The sequence below is a fragment of the Balaenoptera borealis genome (genome assembly GCF_965194805.1).
Source record: "Balaenoptera borealis genome assembly, contig: HAP1_SCAFFOLD_902, whole genome shotgun sequence".
NCBI classification, from domain to species: Eukaryota; Metazoa; Chordata; class Mammalia; order Artiodactyla; family Balaenopteridae; genus Balaenoptera; species Balaenoptera borealis.
Window position 1 is genome coordinate 73,388 of NW_028123302.1, and position 26,299 is coordinate 99,686.

General features: G+C 43.5%; 2 pseudogenes across 2 annotated transcripts; one reads left to right on the forward strand and one right to left on the reverse strand.

The window, feature by feature from the left end:
• Positions 1–6,328: 6,328 nt before the first annotated feature.
• Positions 6,329–13,271, reverse strand: LOC309621699 (uncharacterized protein C2orf78 pseudogene; annotated as a pseudogene). Its single transcript has 3 exons — positions 13,172–13,271; positions 9,584–10,275; positions 6,329–8,236 (listed from the first exon to the last, which is right to left on the reverse strand). The product of its transcript is annotated as an uncharacterized protein C2orf78 pseudogene (transcript).
• An 11,196-nt stretch (positions 13,272–24,467) lies between these two features.
• On the forward strand, positions 24,468–25,439 carry LOC309621700 (heterogeneous nuclear ribonucleoprotein A3 pseudogene; annotated as a pseudogene). The gene is made up of 2 exons: positions 24,468–25,401; positions 25,433–25,439. The product of its transcript is annotated as a heterogeneous nuclear ribonucleoprotein A3 pseudogene (transcript).
• The last annotated feature ends 860 nt before the right edge of the window (positions 25,440–26,299 follow it).

The window sequence follows — 26,299 nt, forward strand, 5'->3', positions numbered from 1 at the left end:
CGACTCTGTGCCTCCCTGTAGAGCCCAGTACTCTCCATCCTCTCTCCCTATTCTCTCTTTTCAACTAGTCGAAATCCTAGTGGAGGGAGACCATTAGAGATGAAACATCTTGGTATATATTGCTAGTTTTCTATGTCCCCTGGCTTTTCTGTGTTTCTGTTGAAACACTCTTGAGAAGTGTCTGATTTCGTTTTCTACATGGGTACCCTTTAAGGCTCAATACTGGAAAAGAAGGGGATCAGAGTGATCAACCCAATGTGGTATCCTAACGTAACAGTTAAGGAAAGCAACAGGCTTTGTGAGACAGCCAGTGATTTGTCCAAAGTCACACAGATAGTAAACGTCAAAGTCAAAAGTGAAATTAGGTCTCCAGACTTGTAGTTCAATACTTTCCCTCATTATTCCATGCTATTTTGAATCTCCTACTCAATTTAGGGGCAAAAGAAATCGAACGCAAAACTTTCCAAAGTTTCTTTTCTTACCTGACATGGTCAGAGAAGAGGAAGCATCCACTGCAGGTACAAGGGATGAGGAGACAACACTAGAGGATGTCTGAGTGGCTGCAGCTGAACGGCGCACGTGTCCAGTACAGAGGTCACTGGTTACTGGTCCAAACAGCTCCACGGAAACCCCAAGGCTCTACCAAGTGGTAGTAGGTTTGGGAGGAGAGTGATGTCACAAAGCAGGCAGTTGAAAGGTATGAGAGAGCCAATAGGGAGGTCCGATCCCCAACAGGAAGGCGGGCTTGGGTGAAGAGAGTGTAGGAGAGCTAAAACAACACCTGAGTTTCTGAGCTTTGGGGAGGAGGAAATCCTAGAAGACAGATTTACCTCCCCCAGGCTCTTCCATTAGGGAAATCATTGCAACATTTCTTACAGACGTTCATTAATACACTGAACTAAGAGTTACTTATATTCTACAGAGTATTCTATTTTATGTATCATATACTTAGAGCTATATAGATCTTATTTAATTAATAATCCTTAGGAAGGAAAGAGCCATCTAGTTTGAACTATTACAGTTGTTCTGAAATCAGATGTGTCTAATGAGTGAACTGATAGCAGCTTTTAAGGAGCCAAAGTAGGGATTAAGAAGCTCTCTTTGTAACTTGGTTCAAGAGTAGGGTGAAGTTTCTTGAGTGTACCTTGTGGAGAATGTTGTGGTCCAAGGCTCTTCTCTTTTAGTTTCTTCTCCTTGACTCCTACCTTCCTTGGGCTGGGCTAGGCTGGGGGCCAGGTTGGACTTGCGACTTAACATTTCTCTTCCGCTTTCTCTTTTTTTTTTTTCTTCCATTATGGGCATTGCTTCGAGGACAAGCCTTGATCTTGCATTGGACGTTACTTCCTGTCAACTTCCAGCAGCAGGAGTCTTCTTTTCAGTGCTTGATGCTTCACGAAATAGACTCTGCCCGTTGGCAGCAAATACCAGAGAGCTAGGAGACAGAGCTGGTTGCAGACCTTTCCTCTTCCAGCCTTTGGTTGCAATTGTTTGGCCCATAATTTGCTAGCTCTAGTTCCTTGGGCCACACAGGTATCCTGCCATCTCCAGCTCTTGTTATATGTGAGAGACATTCTGAACACTGTCCCTTTTTCTTTGCACAGAAGTATATACAGTGTGGCAGTTACTGTAATCTCCTCCGCCTTGCAAACAGCCACTCTAGAATCTTGGACCTCTAGGACTCTCTGTCTTGCATGCTTGGGGGCAAGGCCAAGCAAAATGAAGAGGAGAATAATTAGAGAAAGAGGAGGACGTTGGTGGAGAATTGGGAGCAGGTAAGGTGAAAGGGCACAGGAGAAAAGAGATGCATGTAGACTTTTTGGTTTCTGTGGGAAACAGGTTGACACACTTGGGCCTCATTTGGTATTAACAGAACAGAGAGTTAAAGATCTAAGTAGCTAGATAGTGTGCAGCAACTGCCATGAAGTCTGTACACTGAAGAGAAGAGTCTCACATCTAGTTTTCATTTTGTTTTATGTCATAGTACCTTATTTATAGCATTCACTGGTGTGTTTGTAGAATACAGATGTTTTCAAATGCTCTGGTTTTGTCTACATGGTTATCTCCTTGTCCTGTTTGTAAGGAATCCAACATTGTAAGACATATTGCATGTTTTTCTCTTGACGATTGTTGACCTTGAAGCGTCATGAACTAACTTGAGCTGTTGGATTCTGTGGAGAAACGTTCAAAAGGGTCTGTGAAAAAGGCACTGTGGTGAGTCGCATTATGCACCCGAGCGTAAGGAGCAAGATATCTGCCACCAGCCCAGCTTGGCCTGGATTGCCTCTGTTTTAGTTCCCCTGGTTAGTGCTTTTCTCCCTAACCACTCTTGTGACTGTGATAATGTGAGTAAGGGCGGAGTTGCTAATGATCTATGTGTGAGGTAAGCTGGTTTGAGGGAGGAAATCTATGGACCTAGTCATTTTCCTTGGTGGTAAGCTTTCAGGGGTGCAGAGATGGATCTTCCTGGGGCCTTTTCTGGTCCCAGGAAGATATCGCATAGATGGGACCTCCCAAGACACACATTGAATCTTTAGGCCTGTTTTTCCTATTATGAGGTACGAACGAGTTTCTTCACTGATGGGGATGATGCTTATCTGAGAAGAAATTGTGAAAGGTGGTGTAGTGTAGAGGTGTGGCTTAAGCTTTTAAGTTTTCCTCCAGGTTTTTCCCCTAAGCTTCCTACTTCGGACGGCCTACTTACATGATACTAGTAGGTGATGTCCGGCTAACAACTTCCTAAATATACCTGCAAGCCAGATCAGTGTCTCTTTTCTCTGTATTCCCATGGAAATCAAGAGTCCCGCCGAATTTTCCATCGAAACAGTTGATTTGTGTTGTCTCTAGGAATTCTAAAGGGCGTACCGTTGCTTCCTAACCGGTGTCATTTGGGAGATCCGCCTCTGTACGTTCAAATGATTAATTTTGAGACTTTGCTCATGTGTGCAGTAAACCCTTGAATTCCCTAAGACCTTCCTTTCCTCCATCTCCTACCCCATTAAGCCCGCTTCAGTTCATCTCCTGAATTTCTTTGGAATCTGTCAGCCAGCTCTTCCTCAACTTCCTAATACTGAACTTGCCTGTCTGTTGCGATTAGGTCCTAACTGGTGTCCATATATCTTGTTTCCTTCCAATCCACTCTTCACACAAGAAACCTTCAAAGCAAGTTGGAACGTTGCTCATAAACATCGCTCACAAGCATTGTTTTGAGAATAGAAAACACACTGTTGGCCTTTAAGACTCTGCGTGGTCTAGAATCCTCTCTGCTTCTCTAGCCCCATCTTGTGCCACTTTTGCCCTCACTTTCTATGCTTCAGATACACTGAATTAACCTTAGTTCTCACTCATCTGACAGAAGTCAGTTCAGATACTATTTTTCACTGTGATTCCTAGCATTAAGGAATTTGATTATCAGGTTTTGTATGAGGACTATTTCATCAGGGGTACAGAAGTTCTGGCCATCTCTGGTTTTGGATATCCCTTATTTGTTGAGACCTTTGCGTTGTTTGGTTGCCTTTTGTCTGTTTTCCAGATGGGAAAACAGGAACAAGGGAAGTATAGGTTATTACTAGGTGGGGTTGAACAAGTGGAGCAGCAAACTGCAAAGCAGAAAGAAGAGGGACGTACTATAGAGGGATATGACTTCCATTCTCAAGGCGCCTGCATCCTGTGCAGGGAGACAGCCTAACATAAAATGTGCCTAAAAACAAATATATTGACTTCTTACTAAAAATCTCCAGTTCATAGAACCGAGGGGTTTGTACCTTCTCCTTTAAAAGTGATAGTCCTGGGACTTCCCCGGTGGTCCCGTGGTGAAGACTCTGCGCTTCCAATGCAGCAGGCGTGGGTTCAATCCCTGGTTGGGGAGCTAAGATCCCACATGCTGCGCAGCCAAAGAAATTTTTGTCGAACGTTATACTCCTGTATTGTTGGCTTTAGTGGTTTAGATTTTGTTGTACTGTTAAGAAGATTTCAGTTTATTTACCGGGAACAAACAACACATAATGTAAAAATAGTTTCCCAGAAACGATTTCCATCATTCTCTTCCTCCCTTTCTCCCGCAGACTGGTGTTTCACCTTGACAAGTTCTCTGTCATTCCATAGGAAAGCTGTCTGGCTTGGAGGTTGCAATCCCAGGGAATTTTTCATCAGCGGGGAAGTCTCCATCACTACAGAGGAATCAAGGGAGAAGTCAGTCCCTGGTAAGTGAGATGCTCCCCCTAAACACCAACACAGCAGTCGTGTACCTTTCAAGGGGTTCAGGGGCAAGATGGGCAAGGCATTTCTACTAACTCTTCTTAAGGATCACGGACAGTGCCCTATGCTACGAGGTAAGCGGTGACTGCTGTAGTTCTTACTGGTGATCCTTTCCTGTCACTGATTCTCGGCTTTCTTTGTATTTCATAGGACTGTTGTCAGTCCAATACAAAATGAGTCTTATTTTTAAAAACCTGAAATGTTTTACAGAGCCTAGCATTCTCATATAGGGTCCTTTCCATTCTCCCCACTTTCCCGAGAGGCCAAGAACACTTCACACCATGAACTAGGAGAGGGGGTAGAGCCCTTTCTGATGAAATACATCAACAAAGACAGAGCCTTAGCCTGCTTGCTCTCTGGACAGGATCTCGGACCACAAGGTCTTCAATCCTGGTATAAATGAAGGAAGTGAGGACAGTTCAACTGGCACTCTGATAACAAGAGTTCGGAAACACCTTCCGAAGAGACTATAGCAGTAGATGAGGGAAGGGAGTGCTACAGTGTGGCAGTACAGGGGGAACGATCGGCTACAGCAGTGAAAAGTGTGGTACCGATTGGTGTGCTCTCGGGGTTCTTGTACATGTAGCATAGATGACCTCTACGGTGGCCCTCCCACCTTCCCACCTGCATTAGGTGTTCTTTTTTTTTGTAATTTATGTTTATGTATTTATTTACTGTTTGAACTTATTTATTCTACGTATTTATGTTTTTGGCTGCACTGGGTCTCTCATTGCTGTGCACGGGCTTTCTCTAGTTGGCGGCTAGCGGGGGCTACTCTCGGTTGCGGTGTGCGGGCATCTCATCGCGGTGGCTTCTCTTGTTGCGGAGCATGGGCTGTAGGCACGTGGGCTTCGGTAGTTGAGGCTCACGGGCTCTAGAATGCAGGCTCCGTCGTCGTGGCACATGCGCTTAGTTGCTGCACGGCATGTGGGATCTTCGCAGACCAGGGCTCGAACCCGTGTCCCCTGCATTGGCAGGCGCCACCAGGGAAGCCCTAGGTGTTCTCATATAGAGTCTAAAAACAGAGAGCACTGAGAGAAGGTAGTGGTTATTAAAGGCTCAGGATCTAAATTCTACCTGTCTCTACACCCCTTCCCAGCTGTCGATTTGACCCCATTTTTGAATGCTGACCTCATTGTTCAACTTTTCTCTGCCGTCTGTATACTCACCTTGAAAACTTGTTTCTGTGATGCGTTGAGCAGACACAGGGTGGCAGACTGCAGAGGTGGAAGCTGGTGGTCGGATATTTGTGGGCTGAATCTCCTTCAGTCCCATTCCCATTTCTGGTTGCCCAGAGGCCCTACTTCCTGTGTGTGACGCCGAGCCGTAGGATTGCGGGCAGGAGCCAAGTTCTCCATACAGTAAAGACCCCAGTGTGCCTTGGTTACAGTAATATACCTGGCTTCCTTCCTGGCAGGGAAGTGACAGGCGGCTATGCCCCTGCTTTGTTCGTGGGCCTCCTGATCCAGCAGTTCCCTTGGCTCTGCCCCTGTCGTCAGCTGCCCCTAGGATAACTCTGAGCCCTAGCCACTTCTCTGGTAGATTTCCCTATTCCCCCACTACAGTCACACCTGAATAAGGCAACTCAGACCTTTCAGAGATGTGTCCTGAACCTCTTGTTTTCTGAAATACCTATCTGGTGGTTGTGAGACTTAAGGCCAGCGTCCCCGAGAGACTTTTTCTATTTCTCCTAGTAAACCTAGACTCATCTTCTGTCACCTTCAACTCTACTCCAATTGTGTTCTTTCAACCCAGACCTCTGACCCTGCTTTTTACTTCTGCCATTTCATCCTCGCTCCTGCTTCCTTTCCTAAATCCATACGTCTCTTTTGGCCTTCCTAGCCCTGGGCCAAGTTCCTTCCTCTTTGCTCAGTTTTTACCCCTTTCCTTCATTCTCCCATCCAACTTTCAGTCCTTCCTTTCTCACGCCCCAGTTAGCAGCATCTGAAAATTCGAAAGGTTTGTTACTCGTCTATTAATTGTATTCCATTTACTTATTCAGTTCTATACCTGTCTTACCTGTGTATGGAAGAACAGCTGGTAGCCAAGGTGGCACCAAGAATCCTAGCAGCTCTCACTTGACGTATCCGTAGTAGTCGGCAATTTCCATTTCGTTTTCCCTCTCGGTGAAAAATTGCAGCTTGCCCGAAGAGGTGTATCTGGCAGCATTCTCCCGTTGTTGTTGAGCCCGCCTCTTCATGGCCTCTCGCTCTGGCCTCTGCTCTTGTTCGATGGGCTTTGACATGACTGGCTCAGGCACGTTGGGTTCCCTCCATGGAACTCGTTGCTTGCTGAAGTCTTGGAGTAGAAAGTGGGTTTGGAGCTTGGGTGGGGACTGGCGCTTATTCACAGCAGGGGGAACAGGCTCCCGCTGGAGAGGAGCGCCAGATGAAGTTTTGGAGGGTGCAGGCCTAGGAGCAGCAGACTGAGGGACACGAGGCTGGGTATGGTTGGGCCAAGCCGGTTGGGTTGGGTTGGTCACAGTTGGCTGAGCTGGTTTGGCGGGGCCTGGCAAAGAGGCAGGAGCTGGCTGGGATGAATTGGCTGCAGCAGGTTGAGCTGAGTCAGTAGAACCAGGCTGGGCACGGTAAGCCCCAGCAGGCCGATGTGAGGCCAGAGACTGTGGCCTCCGAGGAGCGGGTCGAGCTTGAGGCTTGTCCCAGGCAGAAAAAGGCAGAGGTATCAACTTGACCTTCCCAGGAGGAGGCCGCTCATACTGGGCTGGAGACGGACACTCTGTTTCAGCACTGCTGTCTGGTTTCTGGGCTTGGACTTGCGTTTTCTCAGGACCCTTCCCCTCACGTGGGGTATGCCGCCATGGCTGGATAGCTGGGGGTGGCTGGGGGTCTTTGGGGTTGCTTGACTTTCCCAAGAGCCGACAGGAAGAGAGCCCAGTTTTCGTCTCATTCTTCTTCCCCAGCGCATGAAGAACCTTCACAGACTCCAGCATGCGCACGCCAAGGGAGGTTCGAGGCTTTTGAAAGCTCTGTTGGAGAAGCTCAGTTTGGTGTTCCTTTCGCTTCGTGTGGGGGATTGCTGGCTTCTCTTCTGCCTTGACTTTGTTCCCTGACTGCTTGTTCTCCTCAGCCTTGTTTCTCCCTCTGGTCCTTTTGGTCTTTTCCTGCCCGTGGCTCTTAGTTTTGCTGATCTTTCTGGATGCAGCTTTCTGAGGTTTGCCTTGAGAGTGCTTGGCCGTGTTCACAGGAGCCCTGTCACTGACTGCAGCGTGGCATGTAACCACTTCTCCCCCTAACAGGCACTCTGGATTCTTTGGCTGGATTTTGGCCTTGGGAGCGCCACTGATAGGCTCAGAGGCTTTCTGTTTGTTCTTCCTGGGTTGATCAGAGGGAACCTTTATGACACTTGGCTTTTCCTGCACCTGATTCACCTTAATGGCTCTGGTGTCTTTAGCTTTGATCACGTTGGGACCTTGGGATTGATCAAGATCTTTCAAAGGATTAAAGAGCTGGGGAAGGTGAATATCCTCCGCCAGTGTAGTAATGTCTGCAAGACCACTGCTAGGTTCAATCCCATTTTCAAGTGTCCCTAGGTCCTGACGACTCCGGCTGTTCTCTCCCAGATCAGCATTTTCAGAACCAGGCTGCTCCTCTTGGCTGAGGGGATCGGTGCAGGCCAGCGGCTGGTGAATATCAGGGATTCCTAAAGGGAGTAGTGGAGGATCTTGGTTCTCTGTTGGGATCTGGTAGGCATCCAGAGGCTTTGAAAGCTTGGTTTTGATATCATCCACGTGCTTACTCTCTATTTGTCCCTGGCTTGGAGCTGGAGGCAGGGCCAGGAGACGCCTGGCACTCTGGACTGGAGCTGTCACTGAAATGTCCCCAAGTTCAGATGGTGGGTTACTCTCAAGTATGTGGCTGTTTCTGCTACTGCAGGACTTGGGGAGTTCTTGACTTTGTGTCACACAAAACGTCTGGCTTGGAGGTTGCAATCCCAGGGAATTTTTCATCACCAGGGGGGAGGTCTCCATCCCTACAAAGGGATCAAGGGAGAAGTCAGTCCCTGGTAAGTGAGATGCTCCCCCTAAACACCAACACAGCAGTCGTGTACCTTTCAAGGGGTTCAGGGGCAAGATGGGCAAGGCATTTCTACTAACTCTTCTTAAGGATCACGGACAGTGCCCTATGCTACGAGGTAAGCGGTGACTGTTGTAATTCTTACTGGTGAGCCTTTCCTGTCGCTGATTCTCGGCTCGCTTTGTATTTCATAGGACTGTTTATAAGTCCAATACAAAATGAGTCTTATTTTTAAAAACCTGAAATGTTTTACAAAGCCTAGCATTCTCATATAGGGTCCTTTCCATTCTCCCCACTTTCCCGAGAGGCCAAGAACACGTCACACCATGAACTAGGAGAGGGGGTAGAGCCCTTGCTGATGAAATACATCAACAAAGACAGAGTCTTAGCCTGCTTGCTCTCTGGACAGGATCTCGGACCACAAGGTCTTCAATCCTGGTATAAATGAAGGAAGTGAGGACAGTTCAACTGGCACTCTCATAACAAGAGTTCTGAAACACCTTCCGAAGAGACTATAGCAGTAGATGAGGGAAGGGAGTGCTACAGTGTGGCAGTACAGGGGGAACGATCGGCTACAGCAGTGAAAAGTGTGGTACCGATTGGTGTGCTCTCGGGGTTCTTGTACATGTAGCATAGATGACCTCTACAGTGGCCCTCCCACCGTCCCACCTGCATTAGGTGTTCTTTTTTTTTTGTAATTTATGTTTATGTATTTATTTACTGTTTGAACTTATTTATTCTACGTATTTATGTTTTTGGCTGCACTGGGTCTCTCATTGCTGTGCACGGGCTTTCTCTAGTTGGCGGCTAGCGGGGGCTACTCTTGGTTGCGGTGTGCGGGCTTCTCATCGCGGTGGCTTCTCTTGTTGCGGAGCATGGGCTGTAGGCACGTGGGCTTCGGTAGTTGAGGCTCACGGGCTCTAGAATGCAGGCTCCGTCGTTGTGGCACATGCGCTTAGTTGCTGCACGGCATGTGGGATCTTCGCAGACCAGGGCTCGAACCCGTGTCCCCCGCATTGCATTGGCAGGCGGATTCTTAACCACGGCGCCACCAGGGAAGCCCTAGGTGTTCTCATAGAGAGTCTAAAAACAGAGGGCACTGAGCGAAGGTAGTGGTTATTAAAGGCTCAGGATCTGAATTCTACCTGCCTCTACACCCCTTCCCAGCTGTCGATTTGACCCCATTTTTGAATGCCGACCTCATTCTTCAACTTTCTCTGGCGTTTGTTATACTCACCTTGAAAACTTGTTTCTGTGATGCGTTGAGCAGACACAGGGTGGCAGACTGCAGAGGTGGAAGCTGGTGGTCGGATATTTGTGGGCTGAATCTCCTTCGGTCCCATTCCCATTTCTGGTTGCCCAGAGGCCCGACTTCCTGTGTATGACGCCGAGCCGTAGGATTGCGGGCAGGAGCCAAGTTCTCCATACAGTAAAGACCCCAGTGTGCCTTGGTTATAGTAATATACCTGGCTCCCTTCCTGGCAGGGAAGTGGCAGGCGGCTCTGCCCCTGATTTGGAATCTGAGATGGTGTTCCCTGAGCAAGGCTGGCAGAAAGCGATGGATGTAGAGGGACCATGTTCTTGGCGTCTGAAGTTTTATCATACTGGGCTGCCAGAAACATGGAGGAGGCAGCTGTGTGGCGGTCAGTGAGTGCCAGAGTAAAGTCTCCGAGTGAAGAAGAATTCTTTTCAGTGCTTGCTGTGATGTCCCACTCAAGAACACCTGGATAGGAAGCAGCTGAAGTGGAGATCTGGCTGTGGTCAGTAACTCCAGATAACATAGTCGTGCTAGAATGTTGGTAAAGGTAGGCACTACCCATGAGTGTCTGGAAAGGGGTACCAGTAGCCGATGCCGAACTGACGGCAGGGGCAGAGACTCTGGAGAAGTTGCAGACACTTCGTGTTAGGGAAGTTGCATTGCTCACCACAGGAGGAGAATGCTGCAGAGAATCTAGAGTTCCAAGTAGAGATGGATGTTGGAAATTTTCTGTAAGAACAAGAGGGTCATGAAAAACTCAGGGAGGTTGAGAAATTCTCACTACGTTTGAGGAACGGCATCATCTGAAGGTTCTTGCTATCAGGACACCTCTACTATCACTACTTCCTGAGAAACCCAAAATCAGACAGTTGATGATGGCTGTAAGGACTGAGCAGTTTTCCACTCTTCTCTATTAACTGCCTGTGCTCCCATCTTGGGCACAGACGGGCAGAAGAGCCAAGTGGTGTGGTTCAGAGATTGTTCTCTAGGCTGGAAGCAACCTTCTCCCTGCCCTGTCTTTCCCTTCAGCCTGCACTCGTATTGACTTCTATGCTATTTCCTAGACTGGAAGCATTTTAGAACTAGGAGGCCCTTAGAGAACTTCGATGTTCTCAGTCTCATTTCGTGAGTAAGGAAACTGAGGCTCAGAGAGGTCGGGTTGACTTGTTCAAGTTCTCTCATTATGTTAGTATCATTACCAGGTTTCAGAACCTAAGTATCCTGACTTCCTTGCCAGGACTCCACTCTGAGCATGATACTGCCAGAAAGCAGGAGAAATAGAACTTATAATATAGGCATTTTTTTTGTCCATTAGAAAACAGTACGGCTATTACCATGGTCGTCTTCAGTGTCTCCCTTTGCTTGTGCAGTTCCCACGCTATTACCTAGAGGTGACGTACAGCTCAGTCCAACTGGTGAATTGAAAGAGTCATTTTTGCCCTCTTCAAGCCCGGTTTCTCATCCTACCTCAAAATGATTACCCGAAAGTGGATTTCTTAAGTGCTTTTGGAAAGGGAAAAGTTATCTGATTACTTCAGATTCCTCACCTGTAAAGTGGTTATAACACCACCACCAATAATAATAGCAGTAATAATTAATAGATGAATAAGCTGATCTGTTGCGTATGATTTATATGGAGGAAGATACAATAAGTTCTAGAAAGACAAAGAAAAATCATGACAAGCATATTACGTTAACGAAAAAGAAATCCATAGATATTAATGAAAACTGGGGTATGTGGCAAGTATCGAAGCCTAATGAATTTACTAACAAATGGCATTCTGTACCATCCATGCAATATTATGAAAGTGAATTTTGCCCACTCTATTTTAGTGAATACTATTAACCAGAAGACACGATGGAGGTGATAGAGGTGAATGAATTCCTAGCCAATGCATACAGACAGAGAAGGTATGTCAGTAAAAAATGCATAACAAGCAACAGAATGCAATAAATGTGCATGTATAGGTAGCCACAACACATATAGACAAGTATTTCAATGAAAACCGGTACGAAGCAGACAGCAAAGTAATAAGTGTAAAAGAGTTTCATTATTGTGCTCCTTCATATTTTTACCCAGCAAGTAAGAGGTATTAAGCCTAGGAGAAATATATATTTCAATGAATATAGCTTATATAATAAGCAGAAAGGAAGCTTAAAATGTATCAGGAAGGTTTTTGGATTTATCCTAGAACTTAGATTAGAATCATCTTCAGCATCCAAGAAGATGGCATCCCAAAACCTCAAAAAACCATCATGCCTAGAATCCAATTAAAAAAGATTTTCAAATGTAAGAAAATCCACAGGACTCCACAATATGGTTTTCGATAAACGTGGATGTTTGTTTGTTTTGTTTCTTTGGCCGCGCCGCGTGGCCCTGGCCGTGAAAGCACCGAGTCCTAAGCACTGGACCGCCAGGGAATTCCCTAAGTGGGGGGAATTAGAGATGTGGGGCCTGACTTTTTCTTCTTCTTCTTCTTCTTCGGTAGCTAAGATCTACAAGCGAACGATGGCTGTTGATCAATGTGCTCTCTGTGTTAGGAAGGAAATAACTGTAAAAATGAAAAGCAGCCTTGCCTTAGAACCTACATATCACACCAAGGAAAATAGTCCTTCTGATTCAATTTAGAAGATATCACTTAAAATGTTGAATTGGTGAAATGTCTACCTAGTTTAAAAATTAGAAAGAATAAAACACTGAAAAGCAGCCCCCTAGATAACCACTGTGGTTGCTTGTTTATAGGAGGCATCATTTCTAAAACGTATTTCTAAAATGTTTATATTCAAAACTGTCAAGTGGCCAACTGTATTCAGAGAGGCAATAAAAGAAAGAAAACGGAGTATGACTTTTCTGATAAGCTGCCTTTCCCGGTGATCCCCTGTTCTGGCCTTACTTTCCTTCTTAAGTCTGTTAATGTAAGGGTTTGCTACCATCAACTTGGTTTTGCCCTGCTCTGAGCAGGTTTCCCTCTGTGCTGTTTCTGCTTTAATTGAAAATCTTTGGTTCCCATCAGCATTCCATTGCAAACTCCGTTTTTCTTGAGAGCTCCTCTATGCTTTCCCTCTTCATTCTTACATTTTCTCCCATCTCTTGGTGCCTGTTGGCCTGTGCTAATGAAAACCGTCCTAAACTTCCTTACGCTCGACTCTGTGCCTCCCTGTAGAGCCCAGTACTCTCCATCCTCTCTCCCTATTCTCTCTTTTCAACTAGTCGAAATCCTAGTGGAGGGAGACCATTAGAGATGAAACGTCTTGGTATATATTGCTAGTTTTCTATGTCCCCTGGCTTTTCTGTGTTTCTGTTGAAACACTCTTGAGAAGTGTCTGATTTCGTTTTCTACATGGGTACCCTTTAAGGCTCAATACTGGAAAAGAAGGGGATCAGAGTGATCAACCCAATGTGGTATCCTAACGTAACAGTTAAGGAAAGCAACAGGCTTTGTGAGACAGCCAGTGATTTGTCCAAAGTCACACAGATAGTAAACGTCAAAGTCAAAAGTGAAATTAGGTCTCCAGACGTGTAGTTCAATACTTTCCCTCATTATTCCATGCTATTTTGAATCTCCTACTCAATTTAGGGGCAAAAGAAATCGAACGCAAAACTTTCCAAAGTTTCTTTTCTTACCTGACATGGTCAGAGAAGAGGAAGCATCCACTGCAGGTACAAGGGATGAGGAGACAACACTAGAGGATGTCTGAGTGGCTGCAGCTGAACGGCGCACGTGTCCAGTACAGAGGTCACTGGTTACTGGTCCAAACAGCTCCACGGAAACCCCAAGGCTCTACCAAGTGGTAGTAGGTTTGGGAGGAGAGTGATGTCACAAAGCAGGCAGTTGAAAGGTATGAGAGAGCCAATAGGGAGGTCCGATCCCCAACAGGAAGGCGGGCTTGGGTGAAGAGAGTGTAGGAGAGCTAAAACAACACCTGAGTTTCTGAGCTTTGGGGAGGAGGAAATCCTAGAAGACAGATTTACCTCCCCCAGGCTCTTCCATTAGGGAAATCATTGCAACATTTCTTACAGACGTTCATTAATACACTGAACTAAGAGTTACTTATATTCTACAGAGTATTCTATTTTATGTATCATATACTTAGAGCTATATAGATCTTCTTTAATTAATAATCCTTAGGAAGGAAAGAGCCATCTAGTTTGAACTATTACAGTTGTTCTGAAATCAGATGTGTCTAATGAGTGAACTGATAGCAGCTTTTAAGGAGCCAAAGTAGGGATTAAGAAGCTCTCTTTGTAACTTGGTTCAAGAGTAGGGTGAAGTTTCTTGAGTGTACCTTGTGGAGAATGTTGTGGTCCAAGGCTCTTCTCTTTTAGTTTCTTCTCCTTGACTCCTACCTTCCTTGGGCTGGGCTAGGCTGGGGGCCAGGTTGGACTTGCGACTTAACATTTCTCTTCCGCTTTCTCTTTTTTTTTTTTCTTCCATTATGGGCATTGCTTCGAGGACAAGCCTTGATCTTGCATTGGACGTTACTTCCTGTCACCTTCCAGCAGCAGGAGTCTTCTTTTCAGTGCTTGATGCTTCACGAAATAGACTCTGCCCGTTGGCAGCAAATACCAGAGAGCTAGGAGACAGAGCTGGTTGCAGACCTTTCCTCTTCCAGCCTTTGGTTGCAATTGTTTGGCCCATAATTTGCTAGCTCTAGTTCCTTGGGCCACACAGGTATCCTGCCATCTCCAGCTCTTGTTATATGTGAGAGACATTCTGAACACTGTCCCTTTTTCTTTGCACAGAAGTATATACAGTGTGGCAGTTACTGTAATCTCCTCCGCCTTGCAAACAGCCACTCTAGAATCTTGGACCTCTAGGACTCTCTGTCTTGCATGCTTGGGGGCAAGGCCAAGCAAAATGAAGAGGAGAATAATTAGAGAAAGAGGAGGACGTTGGTGGAGAATTGGGAGCAGGTAAGGTGAAAGGGCACAGGAGAAAAGAGATGCATGTAGACTTTTTGGTTTCTGTGGGAAACAGGTTGACACACTTGGGCCTCATTTGGTATTAACAGAACAGAGAGTTAAAGATCTAAGTAGCTAGATAGTGTGCAGCAACTGCCATGAAGTCTGTACACTGAAGAGAACAGTCTCACATCTAGTTTTCATTTTGTTTTATGTCATAGTACCTTATTTATAGCATTCACTGGTGTGTTTGTAGAATACAGATGTTTTCAAATGCTCTGGTTTTGTCTACATGGTTATCTCCTTGTCCTGTTTGTAAGGAATCCAACATTGTAAGACATATTGCATGTTTTTCTCTTGACGATTGTTGACCTTGAAGCGTCATGAACTAACTTGAGCTGTTGGATTCTGTGGAGAAACGTTCAAAAGGGTCTGTGAAAAAGGCACTGTGGTGAGTCGCATTATGCACCCGAGCGTAAGGAGCAGATATCTGCCACCAGCCCAGCTTGGCCTGGATTGCCTCTGTTTTAGTTCCCCTGGTTAGTGCTTTTCTCCCTAACCACTCTTGTGACTGTGATAATGTGAGTAAGGGCGGAGTTGCTAATGATCTATGTGTGAGGTAAGCTGGTTTGAGGGAGGAAATCTATGGACCTAGTCATTTTCCTTGGTGGTAAGCTTTCAGGGGTGCAGAGATTGATCTTCCTGGGGCCTTTTCTGGTCCCAGGAAGATATCGCATAGATGGGACCTCCCAAGACACACATTGAATCTTTAGGCCTGTTTTTCCTATTATGAGGTACGAGTTTCTTCACTGATGGGGATGATGCTTATCTGAGAAGAAATTGTGAAAGGTGGTGTAGTGTAGAGGTGTGGCTTAAGCTTTTAAGTTTTCCTCCAGGTTTTTCCCCTAAGCTTCCTACTTCGGACGGCCTACTTACATGATACTAGTAGGTGATGTCCGGCTAACAACTTCCTAAATATACCTGCAAGCCAGATCAGTGTCTCTTTTCTCTGTATTCCCATGGAAATCAAGAGTCCCGCCGAATTTTCCATCGAAACAGTTGATTTGTGTTGTCTCTAGGAATTCTAAAGGGCGTACCGTTGCTTCCTAACCGGTGTCATTTGGGAGATCCGCCTCTGTACGTTCAAATGATTAATTTTGAGACTTTGCTCATGTGTGCAGTAAACCCTTGAATTCCCTAAGACCTTCCTTTCCTCCATCTCCTACCCCATTAAGCCCGCTTCAGTTCATCTCCTGAATTTCTTTGGAATCTGTCAGCCAGCTCTTCCTCAACTTCCTAATACTGAACTTGCCTGTGTGTTGCGATTAGGTCCTAACTAGTGTCCATATATCTTGTTTCCTTCCAATCCATTCTTCACACAAAAAACCTTCAAGGCAAGTTGGAACATTGCTCATAAACATCGCTCACAAACATTGTTTTGAGAATAGAAAACACAGTGTTTGTTGGCCTTTAAGACTCTGCGTGGTCTAGAATCCTCTCTGCTTCTCTAGCCCCATCTTGTGCCACTTGTGCCCTCACTTTCTATGCTTCAGATACACTGAATTAACCTTAGTTCTCACTCATCTGACAGAAGTCAGTTCAGATATTATTTTTCACTGTGATCCCTAGCATTAAGCAAGTTGATTATCACGTTTTGTATGAGGACTAAAACTAAACTGGGAAGTGGAAGAATTGAGTTTAAACTGTTTCAGTCAACACGCATGTATTAATGATACCTACATATTGAACACCGGGCTAGGTTTCATGAGGGATACAGAAGTTCTGGCCATCTCTGGTTTTGGATATCCCTTATTTGTTGAGACCTTTGCGTTGTTTGGTTGCCTTTTGTCTGTTTTCAAGATGGGAAAACAGGAACGAGGGAAGTATAGGTTATTACTAGGTGGGGTTGAACAAGTGGAGCAGCAAACTGCAAGGCAGAAAGAAGAGGGACGTACTATAGAGGGATATGATTTCCATTCTCAAGGCGCCTGCATCCTGTGCAGGGAGACAGCCTAACATAAAATGTGCCTAACAACAAATATATTGACTTCTTACTAAAAATCTGCAGTTCATATAACCAAGGGGTTTATAACTTCTCCTTTAAAAGTGATATTCCTGGGACTTCCCTGGTGGTCCAGTGGTGAAGACTCTGCGCTTCCAATGCAGCAGGCGTGGGTTCAATTCCTGGTTGGGGAGCTAAGATCCCACATGCTGCGCAGCCAAAGAAATTTTTTTCAAAAGTTATACTCCTGTATTATTGAATTTAGTGGTTTAGATTTTGTTTTAATGTTAAGAAGATTTCAGTTTATTTACCAGGAACAAACAAAACATAATGTAAAAATAGTTTCCCAGAAACGATTTCCATCATTCTCTTCTTCCCTTTCTCCCGCAGACTGGTGTTTCATCTTTACAAGCTCTCTGTCTTTCCATAGGAAAGCTGTCTGGCTTGGAGGTTGCAATCCCAGGGAATTTTTCATCAGCGGGGAAGTCTCCATCACTACAGAGGGATCAAGGGAGAAGTCAGTCCCTGGTAAGTGAGATGCTCCCCCTAAACACCAACACAGCAGTCGTGTACCTTTTAAGGGGTTCAAGGGCAAGATGGGCTAGGCATTTCTACTAACTCTTCTTAAGGACCATGGACAGTGCCGTAAGCTACGAGGTAAGCGGTGACTGTTGTAATTCTTACTGGTGATCATTTCCTGTCACTGATTCTCGGCTTTCTTTGTATTTCATAGGACTGTTGTCAGTCCAATAGAAAATGAGTCTTATTTTTAAAAAACTGAAATGTTTTACAAAGCCTAGCATTCTCATATAGAGTCCTTTCAATTCTCCCCACTTTCCCAAGAGGCTATGAACGCTTCACACCATGAACTAGGAGAGGGGGTAGAGCCCTTTCTGATGAAATACATCAACAAAGACAGAGTCTTAGCCTGCTTGCTCTCTGGACAGGATCTCGGACTACAAGGTCTTCAATCCTGGTATAAATGAAGGAAGTGAGGACAGTTCAACTGGCACTCTCATAACAAGAGTTGTGAAACACCTTCCAAAGAGACTATAGCAGTAGATGAGGGAAGGGAGTGCTACAGTGTGGTAGTACAGGGGGAATGATCGGCTACAGCAGTGAAAAATGTGGTACCTATTGGTGTGCTCTCGGGGTTCTTGTACATGTAGCATAGATGACCTTTACAGTGGCCCTCTCACCTTCCCACCTGCATTAGGTGTTCTTTTTTTTTTAAATTTATGTTTATTTATTTATTTATTGTTTGAACTTATTTATTCTATGTGTTTATTTTTTTGGCTGCACTGGGTCTTCATTGCTGTGCACGGGCTTTCTCTAGTTGGCGGCTAGCGGGGGCTACTCTTGGTTGCGGTGTGCGGGCGTCTCATCGCGGTGGCGTCTATTGTTGCGGAGCATGCGCTCTAGGCGCGTGGGCTTCGGTAGTTGCGGCTCACGGGCTCTAGAATGCAGGCTCAGTAGTTGTGGCACATGGGCTTAGTTGCTCCACGGCATGTGGGATCTTCGCAGACCAGGGCTCGAACCCGTGTCCCCCGCATTGCATTGGCAGGTGGATTCTTAACCACTGCGCCACCAGGGAAGCCCTATTCTGTATACTTTTAAAATATTTTTTAAAATTTTACTTCTGAATCCACAGAGTTAAAAATCTTTTATTATTAAACCAAATAATATTTCTCTTTTAAAGGAGTCCTTTCTACCAAGTACCTGTATGTAAAGGTAAGACCGTGAACTGTGGGCTCTATGTAGACCGATCCATTTGATGTCAGAAGAGGTATAAAATACACTTTCACAGTTGGATTTCCTCTCCTGTGCTCTGCCACCAACATGAAAACAGCATACCCAGAGTAGCCTGGGTTTCAGTACAAGGCATGTGGAACAGACCCAAACCGTTTTTGCATCCTGATGCCAAACTCCAACTGACTCATAAGCCCATGAGTGAGGAAAGCAAATGTCTGTTGTTACGAAGCACTGAGATTTTCGAGGTTCTTATACAGTATCACGGTGGCAATAGGTAACTGACACATTAAAGGTGTTCTGTGTGATATTGATTAGACTATACATTTGGGGGGCATAATTTTATATCACAATAAAAATGTATAAGATATATAACCATCTCGGGTTTCCCTGATAGCGCAGTGGTTAAGAATCCGCCTGCCAATGCAGGGGACACGGGTGCCAGCCCTGGTCCGGGAAGATCCCCCATGCCGCGGAGCAACTAAGCCCATGTGCCACAACTACTGAGCCTGCGCTCTAGAGCCCGCGAGCCACAACTACTGAGCCCATGCACCGAAGCCCACGCGCCTAGAGCCCGTGCTCCACCACAAGAGAAGCCACCGCAATGAGAAGCCCGTGCACCGCAACGAAGAGTAGCCCCCGCTCGCCGCAACTAGAGAAAGGCTGCACGCAGCGATGAAGACCCAACACAGCCAAAAATAAAATAAATAAAAGTAAAAAAAAAAAAAAGAAAAGAAATATAACCATTTCAACATATAAATGTATTTATTCAAATTAAATTCAGTGCAATTTACATGTGGAACTAAGCAATTTTCTTTATACATTTAGGCATATTCCATTTATACCTACAGACAGATAAACTTTTTGCACAAGTAGGAAAACTTAAAATATATTTTGAATAGATTTGTACAAACTGTTGAATACTTTAAAATTAGTAATTGAAAGTTCCCACCCTCATTTGGAGGTAGAATGGGAACTTAACTTTCCAGTTACTGGTCTGAAAAAGAAAATAACTTGCTATAATTTTGAATGTTATATAGTATAAGCACTATAAAAATATCACTGTCATGATAGCATAGGAACACTCTAAATGTAGACCTTATGGTAGAAATTGCTAGCTGTTCACCAAAACTCATTTCTTCTTCATCCTGGAAAGCACAGCTAAACTATTCCTAGTCAGTGGAAAGTGATGTGGGCCACACCTAGGCCTAGCCCATAAAAGCCTCCCAACATGTGCTCCTCCATGCTTTTCGTCCCTTCCAGTTGACTATGATGATGAATCCAAGGTTCCATGTTTTAAAGAAAGCAGAGTCACAGTCAACCTGGGTCCCTGCTCAACGTTTCTTGAGCAAGAAATAGACTGGTATTGTGTTTGCTATCTGTTCACTGTATCATGCAAAACAATAGTAAAAGAAACAATGCCAAATAGTTATCTACCTCCCTAAAATTGAACCTCTATAGTTTTTATGTTTTCATGAACTACTTGCATTCTTATGACAAGTATTATGAGTTGAAAATACGTCAGCCACAAGTAGCATGAGTTTCACATAGGTTGTTAACTTCACTAGAAATTGAAGTAAAAACATAATAAATTATATTCTCTTCATAGCTATGTAAATAAAAGATGTTTTAATCATGTACAACCTAATGCTTAAAATTAAAATTAGGTTTTCTAACTAGAAAGACCCAATCAAGAAATTTCTTAGTTAATGACACACAAAAGTTGGTAATGTGACCTAAAATTCTCTTACCATCTGTGCCATGAAGAACAGTAATCTGTTGGACTGAAGATGATGAAGCAAACTTGACAGGAACTTTGCCCAACTTCTGTGTACTGAGGTCTGGAATATCATGTCCACGATCTTCAGCATTAACAAAAATCTCAGATGAAAACATGGTTTTTCCTGGACTCTCTGTTGTTATCTGAGTGACTGCATCAGATGATAATTTTCCAGAGAAGGGAGAAAACGGGGTCTTAATCTCCTTTGGTGATCTGAACAAAAAAGAGAAAGCACACAGCAGGTCATATCCTTGGCTTATCAAATACTGTAATTTCTTTCCAAATGTGGCTTCAATATTTTTTGGAGACACATCCAACTCAAATGGTTAAGTTATTTCTGCAGTACCCTGTGCTTTTTTACATACTTATTACAGGGTGATCATGCATGAGTTTACTTTTACTTATTTTAAAATCTACTTTTATTTTGGATTTAGAATGCTATTATATAAGGAAAGGGTACTTTTCAGTTGAAGTGGAAAGATATCCATTAAAAAATAATTACTGGAAGTCCACTATAAATTAGGGGACTATGCTAAACGCATAGAGTGTACAAAAATAAAAAAGAAACAGAGCCTTTCCTCAAAAAGTTTATATGTCAGTGGGGGAACCAGAGGTTTTTAAGGTTGTAATTATGTATATAGATTATAAAGAATCCATATTAAAACATAATGGAGTAAATAAATGAGTGTATAAATAAATAAATAATAGGAGGGAGGGAGAAGACAAATCTTGCCAACAGAAGAATTCCATATGTAGGTAACCTCCCCCCCGCCCCCCCCCGGCATCCATCTCCTCCCCAAGGAGGTGGAGGTGAAGCTTAATCTTCCCCTTAAGTCCAGTCCTGGGCTGGCCTTAATGATTGAATTCCAGAGACAGTATAAAATGGGAGAAAAAGTAACTTTACAGTGGAGAAACCAAGCAAACACCATGTTATGCAAGTGATGATGTTTCACATCACCAGTGATGTCACGGAGACACTACATACTCTCTGTTATGATGTGATGAGACGGTTACTTCGCTTCTGCGGTATTCTTTGTCAAAACCTATAACTCCAGTCGAATCATGAGAAAAACATCAGCCAAACCCAGACTGAGAACAATTCTACAAAATATCAGACAAATATTCCTCAAGACTGTCAAAATCATGAAAAACAAGGAAGGAATGAGGAACTGTCATAGACCAGAGAAGACTAAGGAGACATGACAACTAACTAAGTGGAATGTGATATACTGGATTGGGTCCTAGAACAGAAAAAGGTCATTAACAGGAAAACTGGTGAAATCCAAAAAAAGTCTTAAGTTTAGTTAATAGTAATGTATAAATGTTGGCTTTTTAATTTTGAAAAATATACTATGGTAGTATAAGATGTTAGCAATAGGAAAAACTGGGAGAGAGGTAAAGGGAACTCTGTTTGTATCTTTTCTGCAGATTTGAAATTATTTGAAAATGAAAAAGGTCATTTTTAAAAAATGGAGTAATACTGTATTGTATTATATCACAGAAGAAGAAGACCTTTTAAAAGGTCTTTTAAATCTCTACCCTCTATATACTATTCACTAATTAAAAGGACAATTATGAGAAAAGAAAATAGGCCCATCTCCCTTATGTATACAGAAGCAAAAATCATACACAAAATGTTAGACAATCAAATGTAGAGTGTGTGAGTGAGTGAATGTGTGTGTGTGTGTGTGTGTGTGTGTGTGTGTGTGTGTGTGTGAATTCCTACCAAGTTGTTTTACTCCAGAAATGCAAGGTGAGTTAACATTCAAATATCAATAAATGTCATGCACCACATCCATAAAATAAAGGAGAAAATGTATATGATCATATCAGTATAGTCAGATAAAGCATTTGATAAAATTCAATAATTATGTATGATTAAAAACTCATAGCAAAGGGAAACTACAAAAAACTTTAGAGCCACCATCCTATTTATAGTGAAATGTGGAGAACGTCCACTGTAAGATTAGGAACAAAATAAGAATGCCAACTCTTACCTTTTCTATTCAACCTATTAGTAAAAGTATTAAATGGCATTAGCAGTAAGGCAGGAAAAAGAAATCAGAAATATAAGGCTAAGAAAGGAAGAAATCATACTGTCACTTTCCATAGTTGATATAATTAAGGATACAGAAAATCCAAAACCATCTACATAACTTATTAGAATATCAGTTAGTTTTTAGAAGAGTTGCCAGATAAGAGACCAAACATTAAAAAATTCCACTAACATTTTTCTGTGTCTGAAAAGTTATAAAATTAAAAACTAAAAAATATGCCATCTACATTATCATCAAAACATCATATACCTAATAATAAGTGTAATAAAAAATGTAAGAACCCTATTAGAATAGAAAACTATTGATATATCATAGAGAGAAATTAAAGGTGATCTAAATAGGATTTCTGCTTTGAGGCAGGATGTATAGGCATACCTCACTTTATTGCACTTCACTTTATTGTACCTTGCAGATAATGCTTTTTTTTTTTTTTTTTTTTTTTTTTTTACAAATTGAAGGTTTGTGGCAACCCTGTGTCAAGCAGCTCTACTGGTGGTGCCATTTTTCCAACAGCATTTGCTCACTTCGTGTCTCTATGTCATGTTTTGGTAAGTCTCACAATATTTCAAACTTTTTCACTATTATACTTGTTACATGATCTGTGATCAGTGATCTTTGATGTTACTATTGCAAAAAGATTACAGCTTGCTGAAGGCTCAGATGATGGGTAGCATTCTTAAAGTCTACTTTCAAATTAAGATATGTACTTTTTTTAGACATAATGCTATTGCACACTTAATAGACTACAGTATAGCATAAACATAACTTGTACATGCACTGGGAAACCAAACAACTCGTGTGACTTGCTTTCTTATGATATTCTCCTTATTGTGGTGTCTGGGACCAAAGCCATATCTCCATAATAATATGCCTGCACTAGGTAGGCACAGGCCATCACTCCTGCTGCAACGAGCAAACAAACTTGAATAAAAGATCATCGAGCTAAGGAAGCAATCAAGAAACAATATCAACTAATATGCTAGAGAGGGACATTTAGAGATTTGGAGCAGGGGTTTGGTGTAGGGAGACATACTCCACTGGAAAAGAGAAATCACCATATCTTTTGATGAACTCATTTGCTGGCATGATGGAGTGAAATCTAGCAGAATGTCAAGCCGATTTCCCCCACAGGACATTTCCTTAGTGTCAGGGTGGTATAGGATGATGGGGGACTGAGCCAAGAAAGCAGAGTGAAATTTCCTGCACAGTCATGGCACTAACAAACCAAATCCCGCTAGATAAAGGGGCCTGTGACAATCATTAGGTCTCCTCTTCAAGACATTTGCCAGTTTTTGAACCTATATAAAGCAGGAAGCTAAATACCTAATGCCTGAGGGAGAGAACTTTCCAAAGTGAGGAATTAGAGACCTACCAGACTCACAGTAAAAACCCAGAAGTGCCATCCCCAAGAAGGGGGCTGAGTCAGAAAAAGTGAAGTCATCTGCAATGTTTCAGTGTTTATGAGACAAATTTTCACTGAGAAAGTGTAACGGCAACAAATACATAGCTGGTCTCTCCTTACATTTGCCATACTCTGAAGCTGTGAGAACTGAGAGCCTAAAGAGCTGAATTCAAACATCTGAAAGACTGAAGTCAATAACTGACTGTATTTATTGAAGAATCAAAGACCTGTCAGGCTCACAGCAAAAATCCAGGGAGGCCACAAATTAGGAAAAATCATAGGTAGGATGAGACAACTAAAGCTCCAACCCAGTTCTGACCTAGTAAAATTCCTGAAATGACTGAAATGATCAGCCACTCTGATTAACAGAGAAAAGGGTAAATCTTCTCTGGTGCAAAGTAATAGCATCTTCAGTCTCTATGAATTTTTTATTCACCACGTCCAGCACACAATCAAAAATTATGAAATTCCTGAAGCAGGAAAAAGTGACTAAAACTTAAGACAAAAAAAAAAACAAAAAAAAAAAACCAAGAAAAATTGATTTAGAGGGAATTCAGATTCTGGAGTTAGCACAGAACTTTAAAATGACTATATTGAGAGTAAAAGATGGGGATTAATAGATTAAAATATGGAGAATCTCAACAGAAAATTGGAATCAATTTTAAAAAATCAAATACAGATAAATGAAAAATAAGAAAACTGATCCCCAGCAGACCTTAGGGAATACTAGAAGAAATTTTTTTGGGCTGAAGTAAAATGGCCCAACATAGAACAGAGCTGGGCTCTCGGTCCCATATTGAACTCGAGTTGGAAGAGGCGAGTCCGGTCTCAAAACGGAGGTAAAACCGCCGCCCGGTCGCCCCCAGCCCGACTCCGGCCGCCGCCGCCGCCGGGGGGAGGAGGGCCATGATCCAAAGGAACCAGAACAGTTGAGAAAACTGTTTATTGGTGGTCTGAGCTTTGAAACTACAGACGATAGCTTAAGAGAACATTTTGAGAAATGGGGCACACTTACAGATTGTGTGGTGATGAGAGACCCCCAGACAAACCGTTCCAGGGGCTTTGGTTTTGTGACTTACTCTTGGGTTGAAGAGGTGGATGCAGCAATGTGTGCTCGACCACACAAGGTTGATGGGCGTGTAGTGGAACCAAAGAGAGCTGTTTCTAGAGAGGATTCTGTAAAGCCTGGTGCCCGTCTAACAGTGAAGAAAATTTTTGTTGGTGGTATTAAAGAAGATACAGAAGAATGTAATTCGAGAGACTACTTTGAAAAGTATGGCAAGATTGAAACCATAGGAGTTATGGAAGACAGGCAGAGTGGAAAAAAGAGAGGATTTGCTTTTGTAACTTTTGATGATCATGATACAGTTGATAAAATTGTTGTTCAGAAATACCACACTATTAATGGGCATAATTGTAAGTGAAAAAGGCCCTTTCTAAACAAGAAATGCAATCTGCTGGATCACAGAGAGGTCGTGGAGGTGGATCTGGCAACTTTATGGGTCGTGGAGGAAACTTTGGAGGTGGTGGAGGTAACTTTGGCCGTGGTGGAAACTTTGGTGGAAGAGGAGGCTATGGTGGTGGAGGTGGTGGCAGCAGAGGTAGTTATGGAGGAGGTGATGGTGGATAAAACGGATTTGGAGGCGACGGTGGTAACGATGGTGGTGGTCCTGGTTACAGTAGTAGAGGAGGCTATGGTGGTGGTGGACCAGGATATGGAAACCAAGATGGTGGATATGGTGGCGGTGGTGGAGGATATGATGCTTACAATGAAGGAGGAAATTTTGGAGGTAACTATGGTGGTGGTGGTGGGAGCTATAATGATTTTGGAAATTATAGTGGACAACAGCAATCAAATTATGGACCCATGAAGGGGGGCAGTTTTGGTGGAAGAAGCTCGGGAAGTCCCTATGGTGGTGGTTATGGATCTGGTGGTGGAAGTGGTGGATATGGTAGCAGAAGGTTCTCAAAACTCAGAAGAAAAGGGCTACAGTTCTTAGCAGGAGAGAGAGCGAGGAGTTGTCAGGAAAGCTGCAGGTTACTTTGAGACAGTCGTCCCAAATGCATTAGAGGAACTGTAAAAACCTGCCGCAGAAGGAACGATGATCCATAGTCAGAAAAGTTACTGCAGCTTAAACAGGAAACCCTTCTTGTTCAGGACTGTCCTAGCCACAGTTTGCAAAAAGTGCAGCTATTGATTCATGCAACGGAGGGTCAATTAGATGTACATTCCTGAGGTCTTTTATCTGTTGTAGCTTTGTCTTTTTCTTTTCATTACATCAGGTATATTGCCCTGTAAATTGTGGTAGTGGTACCAGGAATAAAAAATTAAGGAATTTTAAACTTTTCAATATTTGTGTAGTTCAGTTTTTCTACATTTTAGTACAGAAACTTTAACAAAATGCAGTTTTGAAGGTGTTTCCTTGTGAGTTAACAAGTAAAGAAGATCATTGTTCATTAATATTTTGTATGAATTTTGCTAAAGTTAACTGTAAAGAAACACCTGCTGACTTGCAGTTTAAGGGGATCTATTCTCCCCATTTCCAAACCATGAAATGAATGGGCTCTGACATGTGGAGAGAATAGATATTTGTATGTTTGCAATGTGTGTTTTAGATAATAGAATTGGGTATTTAAATTAGCATATTTGTGAATTTAATAGCTTTAAGATTTACTTCAAATGAAAAATCTCAGAATTCAAAAAAAAAAAAACAAAAGAACAGAGCTGGGAGCGCGATTGGCGCTGCCTGCGGGGGAGGAGCGCCGCCGCCGCCGCGAGCTGGGAGCTCGATTGGCGCTCCCTGCGGGGGAGGAGCGCCGCCGCCGCCGCCGCCGCGAGCTGGGAGCTCGACTGGCGCTC